This window comes from Corvus cornix, chromosome 8 (assembly GCF_000738735.6).
Source record: "Corvus cornix cornix isolate S_Up_H32 chromosome 8, ASM73873v5, whole genome shotgun sequence".
NCBI lineage: Eukaryota > Metazoa > Chordata > Aves > Passeriformes > Corvidae > Corvus > Corvus cornix.
Genome location: NC_046338.1, coordinates 10,022,143 through 10,035,293, shown reverse-complemented (window position 1 = coordinate 10,035,293; position 13,151 = coordinate 10,022,143). Strand labels below are relative to the sequence as shown.

General features: G+C 51.1%; 1 protein-coding gene across 6 annotated transcripts in view; it reads left to right on the top strand.

The window, feature by feature from the left end:
* RNF220 (ring finger protein 220) overlaps nt 1-13,151 on the top strand; it is a 220,689-nt gene that overhangs the window by 76,152 nt on the left and 131,386 nt on the right. The window lies entirely within an intron of this gene.

The following is a 13,151-nucleotide window of genomic DNA, read 5'->3' as shown; positions in this document are numbered from 1 at the left end:
TAGTAATAAAATTTTAACAAGCATCCATATGAATGTCGTTCTGTCACTTTTATGAGGCCATTTACAGCAGGGAGATATAAGAGCACCTTAAATCTCCCCCTAACAGGAGGGGTCATGTCAGAAGGGTGAGAAGCAGAGGGCCCAATGTCCCATGTCACCTGCCTGGTGGTGCTGCAGGTACTCCCTGTCCCCGCGATGGCACAAGTGGCTCCCCTTTGTGGAGATGGTTTTGTCTTGACCAGTCACTTTCTGGACCAGTGGGTGGAAAAGCAGGGAGATGCTGTGGGCTGCTGGTGCCCACAGGCACTGCCCATCTGCGGAGGAGCACGGCACAGGGATGTTGCTGGAGCTGAGGACAGGCACAGTGGCATGAGGTTAGCTCAGGCCCTGCAGCAGGGCAGAGGCCTCAGTGCTAAGGCATTGCACTTAAAAAAATAAACTCCGGTAGGAAAAAGTGTTCACATCAACCATTTTCCATTCGCTTCCCAAGCGAGCTAACTGCAAAAAGGGGAATGAATGGTTCCTGTCTCTTTGCCCAAACCTAAATTTGGGGCCTGACTCTACTCTGACACTGCCTACTTTTTATAAGAAAGGCTTGTAAAAGCCATACACCCTTCCTTGTTTCCGATCCATTTGGCTGCACACCAAGGGCAGGGTTTGCTCCTGCTTCCAGCAGTATGGATCTGCCCCATCCTCAACCACGTCACAGCCTGCGTAAGCAGGATTGGATTCAGTCCCTGCTCGGCAATATATGTGTGAGCAGCTGAAGGGATTTTTTCCAGGAGAACAGCAGACGGAATAAGCCTTTGTGTCTCCTGTGTAGTTATACACCCCAGTTCTGCTTCTGTCTGTAGACTTAATTTGTGTCCCTGAAAACTTTCTGCCGCTGGTGCTGCTCAGCATGGCAACTGTATCAGGTTAGGACAGGTCCCAGGTCTGGCCAGGTTCTGGGCAGAGCACCAGGGACAAGCACAGTTTCTGAGCAGTCATCCAGCCAGCAAATTCAGGATGTGAGGCAGCACAGGTGGTATTTCATGCTGGGAAGCTCCTTCTGCCCCAGGTGGGAGGCAGCAGCAAACGTCTGCACCTATTGAAATCTCCATGCTCCCAGAGGAGGGCAGAGGGCAACCAGGACAGGGAGAGGTGCTGTGCCTTCCCAGGGTCACAGAACCCTTTGAGTGACAACAAACCTCAAAATAAAGCCCTTCTGTCCTGATAGCCATCAAACCACATGGCTTCACAACTGCTCTGCAACACTCCTTTCGTGTGGGCGCTCTGCTTCCTGTGCCAGCAGTGCTGGGTCAAACACAGCTTCACCAAAACTTTTAATATTAAGAAAAACACCAAGACTTGTGGTCTGAGTTATGAGTGGAAGTTTAGGTTTGTTCCTTTTTCTAGTTTTGTTTCTTCAAAAAAAAAAGGAAACACACCTTTGAATAGTGAAATCAGAAAATAAGGAAGCAAAATGTTTCCAAAAGAAGGGCTTGCTTGTTGTGAGCGCTGCCTGGTCATTATTTTTGTTTAGTGTAAATAGTAATGTCTATACATATACATTAGTTATGTAAAGACACCTGATATCCAACCTTATATACACTACCCAAGCACTAGCTGTGCAAGGCAAGTATAAAAACCACCTGTGCAAAGGCAAGGGAGCAGAGCAGGGAGCAGATGCCTTGTTCTAGGTCTAGAGCTGGAATTGTAATTTGCTGTTGCTAATCTGCTTCTTTCCAAGGAGGCGAGACAGAGCATCCAGCAATCCAATCTATTTCTTAGATAATGATAAAATGGTGTCAGTGATATCATGGCCAATGATAAAAGTAAGAGGAAAAGGTCGGTGTAGCTTACTATGATTTTCTCATGAGGAGGGCAGAAGCCAATAGGTGGCTAAATCAGACTGCAATTTTTTTCTCAGAAAAGGTGAGTTTTCCATTCTGGAAATTTTCATTCTGGAGTCTTGTAGGATATGCTGGCCCTCTGGTTTTGACTAAGTGGGAAAGTGCTTCCACTCTGTTGCTGTTTCCTATGAAAAGCAAGGCTGTGTGAGCCAGCAGCCCAAGGAGACAGCATCTTCAGGACTCTGCCTGTATTGCTTGCAGGCCACAGGGTGAAGCAGGAGTAAGAGCACAAGACAGCTGCTGGCAGCTTTTGGGTGAGAGAAGGCAGTGGCTGCTGCCAAGCCAAGATGATGTTGGCACTGCCTGTGCTTGGCAGCAGCAGGATGACCCCGTGTCTTGCTCTCACGCTGCTCTGTTGAGTTTCACTTGGAGCCCAGGCTCCCCCTAGGCTGGTATTTGGGTGTTTTGCCTAATTGCTTCCTTGGGTCAGATGAGACATCTGTATCCCTGGGAGCAGGAAGGACCCAATGCTCCCTGTGTGCATCACTTCACATTGCTACTGAGAGAGCCTTGGTACCACGGATGAGGTTAGTGAGCCAGGATGTCCCACACATCCTTGGTGCTGTAAATTACATTCTCCATCCTCTGCACACCCATGCATGTGCCACATGTTCAGTGTGCATGTCAGTGCAGTCATTGATAAAGATTGGGATCCTGGGATCACCACAGTGACCTGTGTTCAGGGGCAAGTTGCCTGAGCTTGGCAGAAGATATCTCAAGGCCCTTAGCAGGTCAGGGAGGTAGGACGTGATGCTGAGGGAAAGTGAGCCCGTGGATGGTGGGATGCAGGGGTAGCCCTGCTCTGTGGGGTTAGAGCCTTCTCCAGCAGGAGGTCAAAAAGGCAAAGTTTCTTGGGAGGTGAATTATCAGTGGGAGCAATATCGTCAGGTCAAACACATTGGTGCTGGGGTAATACAGTTAAGGTGCAGAGCCTTGGAGGGAGCCCGGCCGAGGAGTGCAGCATTAAAGCAATGAGCCCAGCTTAATCTGCCCCAAGTGAGGGCAGTGGGGTCTTTAATATTGTGTCAGGCTCGCAGGCCCTTGTTGGCGGGTTATTCTTCATGGCAGCTAATGCCACTGGGCTAACTGAATTAGCCCCTCCTTCCGCGGGGTGAGCATGGGGTTGCCGGGAGGGCGATCGTGCCTCGCAGCTGCAGGGAGAGCGAGTGATGGCCTGGAAATTCAATCAGGTGAGGAGCCATTGCCACCCCCGAAGGACAGGGAGCAGCCTGATTGGGGAGGAGAGCCCGAATGGGAATGCCAGTGACTGGCTCCATGCGGCCCCTGGGCAGGGTGTGCTCCAGGGATTGCTCCCTGCTCTGGATGGCATGGAGTGCTGTCCTGCAGTCTGCTGCTCTGCATCCATCAGCCTTCTGGGAGCACTTCAGTGGAGAGTTCATCCATACCTCTCTGCTCATTTCCGACTTGCTCATGGCTAGGTGCCATATTCCCTTGTACATCCATAGGGAACCATGGCACAGGGACACACTGGGTGGGACATGCAGTGTGTCTCCAGCCAAGCTGGGCATCCCTGGGGTCCATCCTCTGGCGAATTTGCAGCATTTCTATTTGACTGGAGGTGAAGGTTGACCAGATGGCCTGGCCCAAGGAACTGGCAAGTGGCCTTCTTTCTGGCTTTGCTGTTGGGATGAGGGGCTCCCCAAACAAGCCACTGAGTGATTGCATGATCCTCTTTGTAAAGCCCCGAGGGAAGTGCAGCTAAGGAGGACAGCTAAGGGGCTGGGTACAGCAGTGGCCTATCAGGAGTCCCCCATCTAGACTAATTTTCTGTCCTTAATACACGGAAGGAAAAAAGAAACTCTGAACCTTGTAGGCATTTGCTTGTTGTCCTCGAAATGGATTACTGCTTTTTTTCTCTCCCTGTCCCAGCAATGGCTTTCTTCTTCACATCTGATTACAAGCACACTCCTGGTGGATCCTGCAGCACACCCTGAGTGGGTGATGGTGGCCCTGTCCAGCACTGCCTGGATGGTGCCGAGCTCACCTGTGTGCCTGGGGTCTGGAACGGCCTGCACCCAGGTGGTGACACGTTGTCAGCCCCAAAGGCTGGAGCGACTGGCAGAGGCCACAGAGAATGCTGTGGTCTCAGGGACTGGGACAGCAGAGCCATGGCAGAGGGTTGCTCCCTTCCCATAGGACACAGTGCCTCACCCCACCACACCAGCCCTGTCTGTCGCTGAAGCCCCTGTCCCTTTGCCCCTGCCACCAAGGCAGACACAGTCTCCGCTTCCCCAGGTGCCCCTTTGATCTTCAAACCTGCCCCATCTCTCTCTATCCCCCCTTCCCTCACATTATTATAAATGGAGGTTTTGGCTGCCTTTAAATAGTCATATCACTCAGACAAGCTCATGTCAGCCATAAATTTTACAGTAATGATGATTTTCTAAGTGGGTTGACTGGAGCTATTTCCGCTTCAGCCTCAAGTTACTGCACATGTCCCCCCCAGGGTCTGGCAGCCTCATTTGTTGTCCCCCTAATTGTCATTTCTCCCATACTCACTTGGGCAGAAGCTGGAAGGAAAACTGGCTCTGCTGCTGGCCCTGGCCCTCTTGGTTTTCCCACCTGGGAGGGGGTTTGGGAGGAGGGAAGAGGGCTGCTGGGGTGAGACGGCACTGGCTGCCTCTAACGCAGACAGGGGCAATGGCTGCAGAATCCCAACATATGGATGCCCTTACTTCTCGCTGCTCTCCCCCCTCCCCAGCCGAGTGAAACCAGCCCCGACGTGTGAAAGCTGTAATTGCAGGTAATCCTCCAGCACTGCGCATGGTTTGAATTTGGCAGAGCAGGAATGTGGAAGGGAGAAGGGGAATTACTGCCCAGACGTGCTGTAGGGCCAACATCTGCACGAGTCATCAGTGCACATCTGGCTGCAGCAGCCTGCGCTTGTAGCCCAGCCGGTCACTTTTTAGCCCATTGGGTCTGTCTCATGCTCCCACTTAAGGGCAGGACATGGACACCCTGGTACTGGGAACCTTAGACTGTTGGAGGAATTACTTCCTTCACCTGCTATTGCTGCTGATGTTGAGTGGTCACTCAGACCTGGGGTGCCATAGTTTTTGTATTTGTAAAATAGATTTAGGCTGTCTGAAGTACCACACTCAAGGGTACCCATCTCTATATCTTCTGGAGAGAAGAGTGCCTGTGGCACCCTCTTCCAGGTTTGCCTAAGGCTGGCACTGCTTTAGAACACCCCCAATGAGATGCTGGAGCAAAGGAGCAGATTCCTGCCTCCACATACAGCTGGGATCAATGAAGTGGGGGTCCTTGCTTACCTTTTGTTTCTCCTGAGTGTAGTCCCAAGAGACAGCAAGCTTTCTGCAGCATTTCTGTCTTGCAGGATCTGGCCTTTGCTAAGGAAGAAGCAAAGCAGGATGGGCAAAGTAGGACTCAAATGCTGTCAGTACCAGAGGGTCTTTGTTGGCTCCAGGTGCCCTGGACCCCAGTGATCTGTTTCCATTGAATAAGGATGGAAAGCCTCCATCACACTGACAAGATGTGCTCTTGGTAATTCCTTGCATTTTCTGGCTGTGGCTGGCAAGCTTGTCCTGCACCCTAGGAAGGTTGCTGGGACCAAGGAAGAAGCAGAAAGGGTGGGGGACATGGAATGGCTTGGGGCACAGACAGGGGCCGAGGTCTTGGTGAGGGGAAGCTGGTTTATCCAACGCCTGTTTTCTGTGGCTGGGCTTGATCTGATGTCCAGTGAGAGGGAGGTTAGAGAGACAGGCAGGTAGCTGAAGATCCACCTGCTGCTGTGCTCAGGGTGAGGGCTGGCCCTGGGGAGCGCTCTGATTGTCTCATCCCTGATTGTTTCAAGCCTGCTCTGTCTCCTTGACAGAAAAGACCTGCTGAACCTTCTCATCCTGACCCTTCATCTCTGAGGTTTTGTTTGGAATGTGCATTGTCAGAGTGCAAATCCTTGCTGCCAGTGAGCCACAATGTGCTGGGGGCCTTTAAGCAGCAGGTGTGTGTTGTGCATCTCCTCACAAATATGGCTCAGCACCGTCCCTCCTAAGGAGCCTGCTTGGGGCTGACCCGGGAGCAAAAGCACCTTTTGGTCAGTCACTTACACCGCTCCCTTCTCTCCCAGCCCTCTGGAAAGCAGCCTGACCTCGTTCAGTGAGACAGCAAACACAGCCTCCTCCCAGGCAGGCGGATTCCTAGATAACCCCCCATCTTTCTGAGGGTAGTGCAGGCTTCAGAAGCATTGTCTCTTTGGAAATTAATTTTCCTGTCGATTTCCTTATTTCTCTTAATTGATGAGGGGCAAGTCTTAGGCACGTTGCCAGCGGCACCAGCCACAGCCTCCCGTAGGTATCAGTAGAGCCAAAAGCACTAGCGCTGAGGGTTGGGGAGTGTAATGAACTCTCAGAGGACTCGTTGCAGCTCAGCCCGTGCTCTAGATTAGCTGAGGAATCATCTGGCCCAGCTATTAACTGTCCCATTTAACATCATAAATTATTAACCTAATTTTGAGGAGGGTCGGTGACGGATCATGCTGATTTTGTCCGCTTCTCTACAGCCTCTCAAACAGCCTGCTGGCGTGGAGTAAGCCACGGGCAGGGACTGAGGGTCTGTGCCTCCAGTGAAGGGGAAAGACAGGGCAGCACAGCCAGCTGGCTGCAGAAGGACCAGCTCTGGCTCTTCTCCCAGTCCAGTGGAGAGCTCAGCCTGAGCAGGGGGAGCCCCCAGAATGTAAGAGTTGCCCCAGGGAGGAGCAAAGCCACCCACTCCCCAACACATCTGCACTCATGTGGGGCACATCTGCGCCCCTGTGCATGGGTGTCCAGGACCTCTGCCCCTTGCTGGGTACTGGTGTGTGCTGGCCACTCTCAGTGGAAGTCTTTAGCAGAGGCATTTTGTAGCTAGCTGAAGCTCTCTAGTTCGTATGGCAAAGGCCTGAAGTCAGGAGGTTTCTCTTCCTATGCTTATAGACTGGAGCTTGTTTGAAAAGTTTCCTTCCTGAGAAAAGTTTTAAATAGAATAGTGGGAAGAAAGTGGATTCTTTGGTATAGAAGTTTTAAACCTTTCAGAAGGGTTTTTTAAAGCCAACTGAAGTATAATGAAAATTTAAGGGATACCATCCTTTCTTTCACCTTTGTCTTTCTTTGAGAAGAGAGATATGTGCAGGAGGAAGGGGCTGAGAATTGCGCTCAAACCAGCATTTCTTTTTATTGAGTGAAAAAATTTTGAAATCATTTGGTCTGTTGAAAAAAACATACAAACCTGAAGGAGAGCAAGCTCTGAAATCCTTGTAAAATGCCTCTTTCATTCTGGCATCACCAAAAGGACTTTTTGTTTCCCTGCAAGCAGCTGTGCTGCTCGGTGCTGCCTGTCCGTGGTGTGCGAGCGCATGGCCCTGGGCTGGCCTTATGTGTGTCCCCAGGCTCTGTCCCAAAACGGGCATTTGGAAGTCAGCATTACCCCCAGTCCCACCCCGCTTCAAGGCTGTACAAGCTTCAGTGGCTGTAGGACCAAGCATCACTGCCACACATCTCTGAATGGAGGTGCTTGGGGTCAGGATTAGCAGGCTGAATTGGTGGTAAAACACACCCCAAAAAAACCCCAACACAAGCACAAAGAAGTGCTTTTGGTTGTGGTGAGAACATGGAAAAGTGTCAGAGTCTGTATTAAATTAACAAGAGCCTGTACCACTAACCTGCTCATCCCTGAGTACCCACCTACTAACCGCAAATGCCTGTAGCTCATCGTGTGCTTCCTGCCATTCTTTCCCTTAAACAGTGAAACAGGGAGTCCTGAATTTGCAGACTCACAGCACTGGTGCTCTCCTTCTCCCTGTACTTGATGTCAGGCTTTACACACATAGAATAGAGGAGGAAGTCGCCTTTGCCAGAGGCCTGAACCTCATTGTGCACATGCAGTACAGACCCGCACAGGACTGATGGCCAGCACACAGATATAAAATACAGCACCCTGCCATAAAACATGCACCGCTAGTCTATATATTTTGCAATCCCTTTAAAGATTTTTTTTTCTTTAAACCCCTCACCCTAGCTCCCTCCCCGTTCTCCCCCCAAAAAATTATTATAAAGAATTATTGCCATTAGTACGTCTTTCCCAGTGAAAGGAGAAAATCGCCTCATTCATAATTTATACCCTCAATTACTATTAATAAAGAAATATTTCAGCAGAAAATCGCCTGGGAAAATTACACGTAACATTGCATTAACATTCTATTTGAACATTTTCATCACATTTGTTATAGAGTTAATAAGAGGGATATGCTCCCCTGACTTCTTCATGAAATTATGGGCTGCCTATGATAGTTTAATCTTTTAGACTTTATATAATATATTCACTTTACTAATTGAGCTATCCAAGGAGCAGTTAGGGATGTTCTTAAACGTGGAAGACAAAGTAATCAGGGCCGTGACTTCCTGACAAGAAGATCTTCTTCCGGAGATGAGGAGCTGCACGTGTGAGGGGCACACACATATATGTTTGTGTGCAGATGTGCCACTCCATTAGCCCTTCCCTTAATGTCCTGCCTGTATTTCGAAGTGAACATGAATGAAGGGTGGCGGCGATTTTCTGACTTGTGAAATATTCCCCAAAACTTCCATTTGTATTTCAGAGTGAAAGGGGGTCTGGTGAACTTGAGCAAAGTATTGTTTTGGGAATAGGAAATGCCTAGCAGGGGGAGGGTTCTCCGGAGCAGCCCTTCATGTAGACAAGCCTTTATGCTTAAATTCACCCCCACCCACCATCATGCACAGATCATCTCCAAAACTCTGGGCAAGGAGATGGGCTGGGGTGTACCACCCCTCTTCTGCTCTCCCTGGAGCTTCTGCTTCACCATGTGGTGCCATTCAGGACATACAGTGCAGAAAGGCTTCCCCCCACCCAGGGGTACAAACAAAACCAAAACTGGGTTGTAAGCAAGAAGTGAGGTAGGTGTGAGCAGTGAGAGATAAGGAGGCACTTGGAAGATGGACACCATGACAGTGCCACCACGGGCATTGCTCTGGACAATCTATTTGTCTCCAGAAAATGTAGCAACAGGAAGGTTTTGGTAGCTCTCTCTTCTCCTCCTGTGCCTGCAGCAACTGAAATCTTGGTCCAGACTCAGCTGCTCTTGGACCTTTCCTTGCACAGATGCAGCATTGGGCACTGAGATTTGAGCCCCTCAACCAGTTTAGGAGATGAACTCAGGTCAGGGTCTCTGTGAGATCCTCCTTTCCCCTCCATATGCACATGAGGGGCCCCTTATCACGAGCTATGATCCAGGGCTCCTGGTTTCAAGCAGGAGGCTTCCCAGGGCAAAACCAGGCAGTGTTTTGCACCAGGTCTATGTGAGAAAAGGCTGCATCGTCAGCTTGCTGGTGGTTGCTCACTCATTAAGCCTAAGTGGATGTAGCCCTCAGCAGGTGCAAAGAGGGATCCATCACTGCAGAGCAGTGGCCCTGCCACTGGGGATGAGGTGAGCTTCTGTTCACTGCCCTGATAAAGGAGACTGCAGGAGCACAAGATGAGCCGCTTCATTTCACATCCACAGGGCTCTCATGTCCCCTCTGCATCCACCAAGACCAGGCATGGACATGGAAAGGGTGACAGGGCAGAAGGTGGCACACAGGCTCCTAGGCGAGGGTTCTCAGTCACCCATGAAACCACTCTTGTGACTCCCAGCATCTCCAAACTTGTGGCCAGTGCTGACAGCAAGCCAGAGGTTTAATGAAAAGCTTTCATGTGTTGGGATTCTTTAGAGGGAACTCATTAAACAGCAAATAAGAGCCTGGATGTTGCCAACTGAGTCCTGCCAAAAGGAGCCTCCTGCAGGTGAGGCAGACTGGGATGGCAGGAGACCCCCATGCTGGAGGGCAGGCAGGTGAGGTCCTGTCACTCTCCAGCATGGGGGACTGCATAGCCAGTGCATAGCATCAAAGATGGGAATGAGTGTGGGAAGAGTGCAAGGAGGGGGTTGGCAGTGAGCACCCCTCCTCCAGCTCCCCAAGGTTAGTCTGTTCACAAAGCCTTCAACCCATCATGTTTGGCCAGGCTCAGCAGTTCAGACTCCTGGAGCGACACCCAGTTCTGTCACCCAGAAGAGGAGCTAAGCTCCTGCCAGCCTTGCCCTCCCAGCCCATGGGAGCCCATCAGGAAGAGAGGGATGGACGAGTGACAGCAAGAAAAAAAAGTGACTGCAGTGTGAGGTGTGGAGAGCAGAGCATCCAGGCATGGCTGCGTGAGCCGTGCAGCTCCTCTAATGCTTTCATGGTGGAGTACGGTTGTTCCCAGCTGGCTTCACATGGAATGTGCTGCACCCTCACTGCTGAGCTTGCAACCAACATTTTCCTGGGTGGTGGTTTGCCACCAGCCAGCACCGATGGAGGCTGTAGGCACCTGGATCACCATGGAACTGTGCTGGACAAGCATCAGCCCATGCAAGACCACATCTCCTCATTGCTTCCCAGGTGGGCAGGGGGCCACAGAGCTGCCGTGTGTGCAAGCACACGGGGAGTGCAGGGGGTTGGGCATCTTTCCAGGGACCACATGGGCAGCCTGGGACCTGTGGAGGCCAAGGAAGGTGAGGCTTGAACTGTCCACCCCAGAGATGGCCACTGCCTGGCCCTGGGCAGGATGGACCACACTGTAAACAGGATAAGGCTTGTAAACAGGGCTCCAGCTGGGATAAATTTAGTCCTTTGGGGTTGCAGCCCTGGCGCGGCAGGACACGGTGTCAGGGTATTGTCGAGAGGAGAGAGGGAGAAAGAAGCTGAATAAACAAACACAGCTTGTCCTTTTTTTTTCTTTTTTTTTTTCTGTCCCAGCGTTGTTTTTTCAGCCGGACAATTGCCCTGCAGATTGAGGGAACAGGCTGGAGTTCAAGTGAATTTGGCTTCCAGTGCCTCCCTTTTCACATTGTGTTTTCACATGAGAATGTATCCTGGCATATATGGGGAGAGTGTCCATAACTGTGTGTGTGGGCAACTCCATGGATGCTCTGCACACACCTTTGGGCTGGCCCACAGGGATAGGGGCTGCTTTGCCTCCCAGGTGAGGCTGAGCAAGTTGGCATCATCTCTCATGCAGGACTCGGCTTTCTCCTTATGCACCAGACTAACACTCATGGGTGTCCAGGAGCACACGTGCAAAGTATGTGTCTCCGTGGGTAGAGCAGCTCTGGAGGTGTCCCTCCACAGCAGAAGGACACTGTAGAGTTGAAAGTCTTTGCAGAAATCTAGAAACAGAGATCAGGACTCGAGTTCCTTTCCTCTTTTTCTGTCATAGGGTTTGGACAAGTCATATCCCCTTGACAAAATCATCTGTGATCTCAGGAGCAAAGGGCATGGATCTTCTCTTTCAGTCCTGCTGTGTGAGGACCTAAGTCTTTTTCTAAAGGCCATGTTTAGAGGCAGCCTAACTTTCACATCCTAATTTTATTTTTCTCACATCTTTCTCTGACACACATATACACACGCATGCTTCTATTGGAAAAACGATTTTAATACCCATGGTACATTGTCCTGGTGTGATATAAAATCCAATGACATGTGGCATTTGGAAAAGGTCACTTCCCCCATCAGGATTCATTATCCTACCTCAGCCTGGGAAGCCATGGGGTTGCCCCCTCCTCTGCGGACCCCTTGCCCCCTCCCCAGCTACAGGAGGTGAGCAGGGAGAGGGGATGAGGCATTGGGTGGCCATGCCATGGGCCTTGGCAGTGTCAGGCAGTTTCTGCACCGAGGGCTCTTGTTTCTCATTTGATGTCCCTGCCCTTCTGGGTGCCTTAATTTTCCACCTGCCACAGAGCAAGAGGAGTTACAGGGATGTGCTGCTGGGAAAGCTCTGTGGGGTGCACAGGGCCGGGTTTGGCTTTTGCTTGCCTCCCCCTGCTCACTGCTCCCTGTCTGTTCCTTTCGAGTCAGAGCCAGCACCTGTGGTGCCCTCGCTCTGCATGGTTTCAGAAGAGAAACGCTCCTCTTCCCTGCTTTACTTGTTGAAATTTTTGGCTAGGTTGACTGGGAAGTGCCTGTCTGTGTTGGTGCTCACTGCCACCTAGACAGAACTGAGAAGAGAAAGTGGAGAGGACATGGAAAGCCCAGCTCCTCACCAGCTTCCCCACCAACCATGGAGATGCTCGCAGCAGAGCAGGAGAGACAAGCTGTCCTGGGGTTCTTGAATGTTTTTGCCTTTCCTTGGATTCATTTCTGCTCAGTTTTTCCCAGGACCATCTTTGTCCACCTATGTCCAAGTATATCCACCTCCCCAAGCTGCTTCCAGCCCAACTTGGAGCTATTCCCTGGAAGTCAGAAGGGTGGAGGTCAAACTTGCTGTGGAGGCTGTGTAGGGGTTCTCGGGGATGCAGTCCCTTGCAGAGCAGAGCATGAGCTGTTCTGTGGGAAGGGAACTGAAAGCAAGGACTTTTCCACTTGTCCACTAACTACCTTGGGGCACCTTGGCCAAGTCGTAACCCTGTTCCCCACCTAAAAGGGAGGGGAGAGGTGAGGGTGGGTGCACTGAGCATGCAATGGCCTCCAGGCTTATTGGGAAGGGCAGGAGGTGGGAAAAGGGAGCAGGTTTTACTGGGGGGAGAAGGATTTTGCACTGGGGAGTGGGGTTTAATGCTTGATGAAGATGACTTCTCAGAGTGCTGAGGGTGATGGTGACTGGAGCCCCTTCCTACCACATAAACACCAATGAGTTATGGGTACCCCAGCCTCTAATTACGCAGTCAGCCCCAAATAGGCTGTGTCTAATGAGGCTGACAGACTAATATCTCAAGAGCCCTTAATGTGTTATCATCTCTTGCTGTATGACCTCATATTTATAACTGCTCTGGTGGGAGGTTGAGAAATGTCCTTCTCTTCCCCCAGCCCCCTCCCCAACTTCCCCTCCGCCAAAGCAGCAGCTCTTCAGCCTCATCTGTTAGGATCAGGAGGAGAGAGGTGACTTCTCTCCATCCATCATCAGAGGAGTTTGCACTATTAGATGATTAAAGATATTTTTTATAATATTTGGAAGAGGCTTTGAAATGTCTCTCAAACAGTGTGATTAATGCCTGCTTAACCCTTGCCTGGTCAGGACGGTGTGGTGGGGAGGCAAGTGCATCCCAGGGCAGGACTCCCTGGGCATCTCAGCGGTCACCCAGCCGTTGGGCACCCCAGGCCCTGACAAGGTGTGATTCATGAGCGTGGGGCACCTGCAGGAAGCTCCAGCCTCCAGGCAGTTCCTAATGCACCCGGGGACATTGTGGTTTCTGAGGCTGCAACGGTTGGG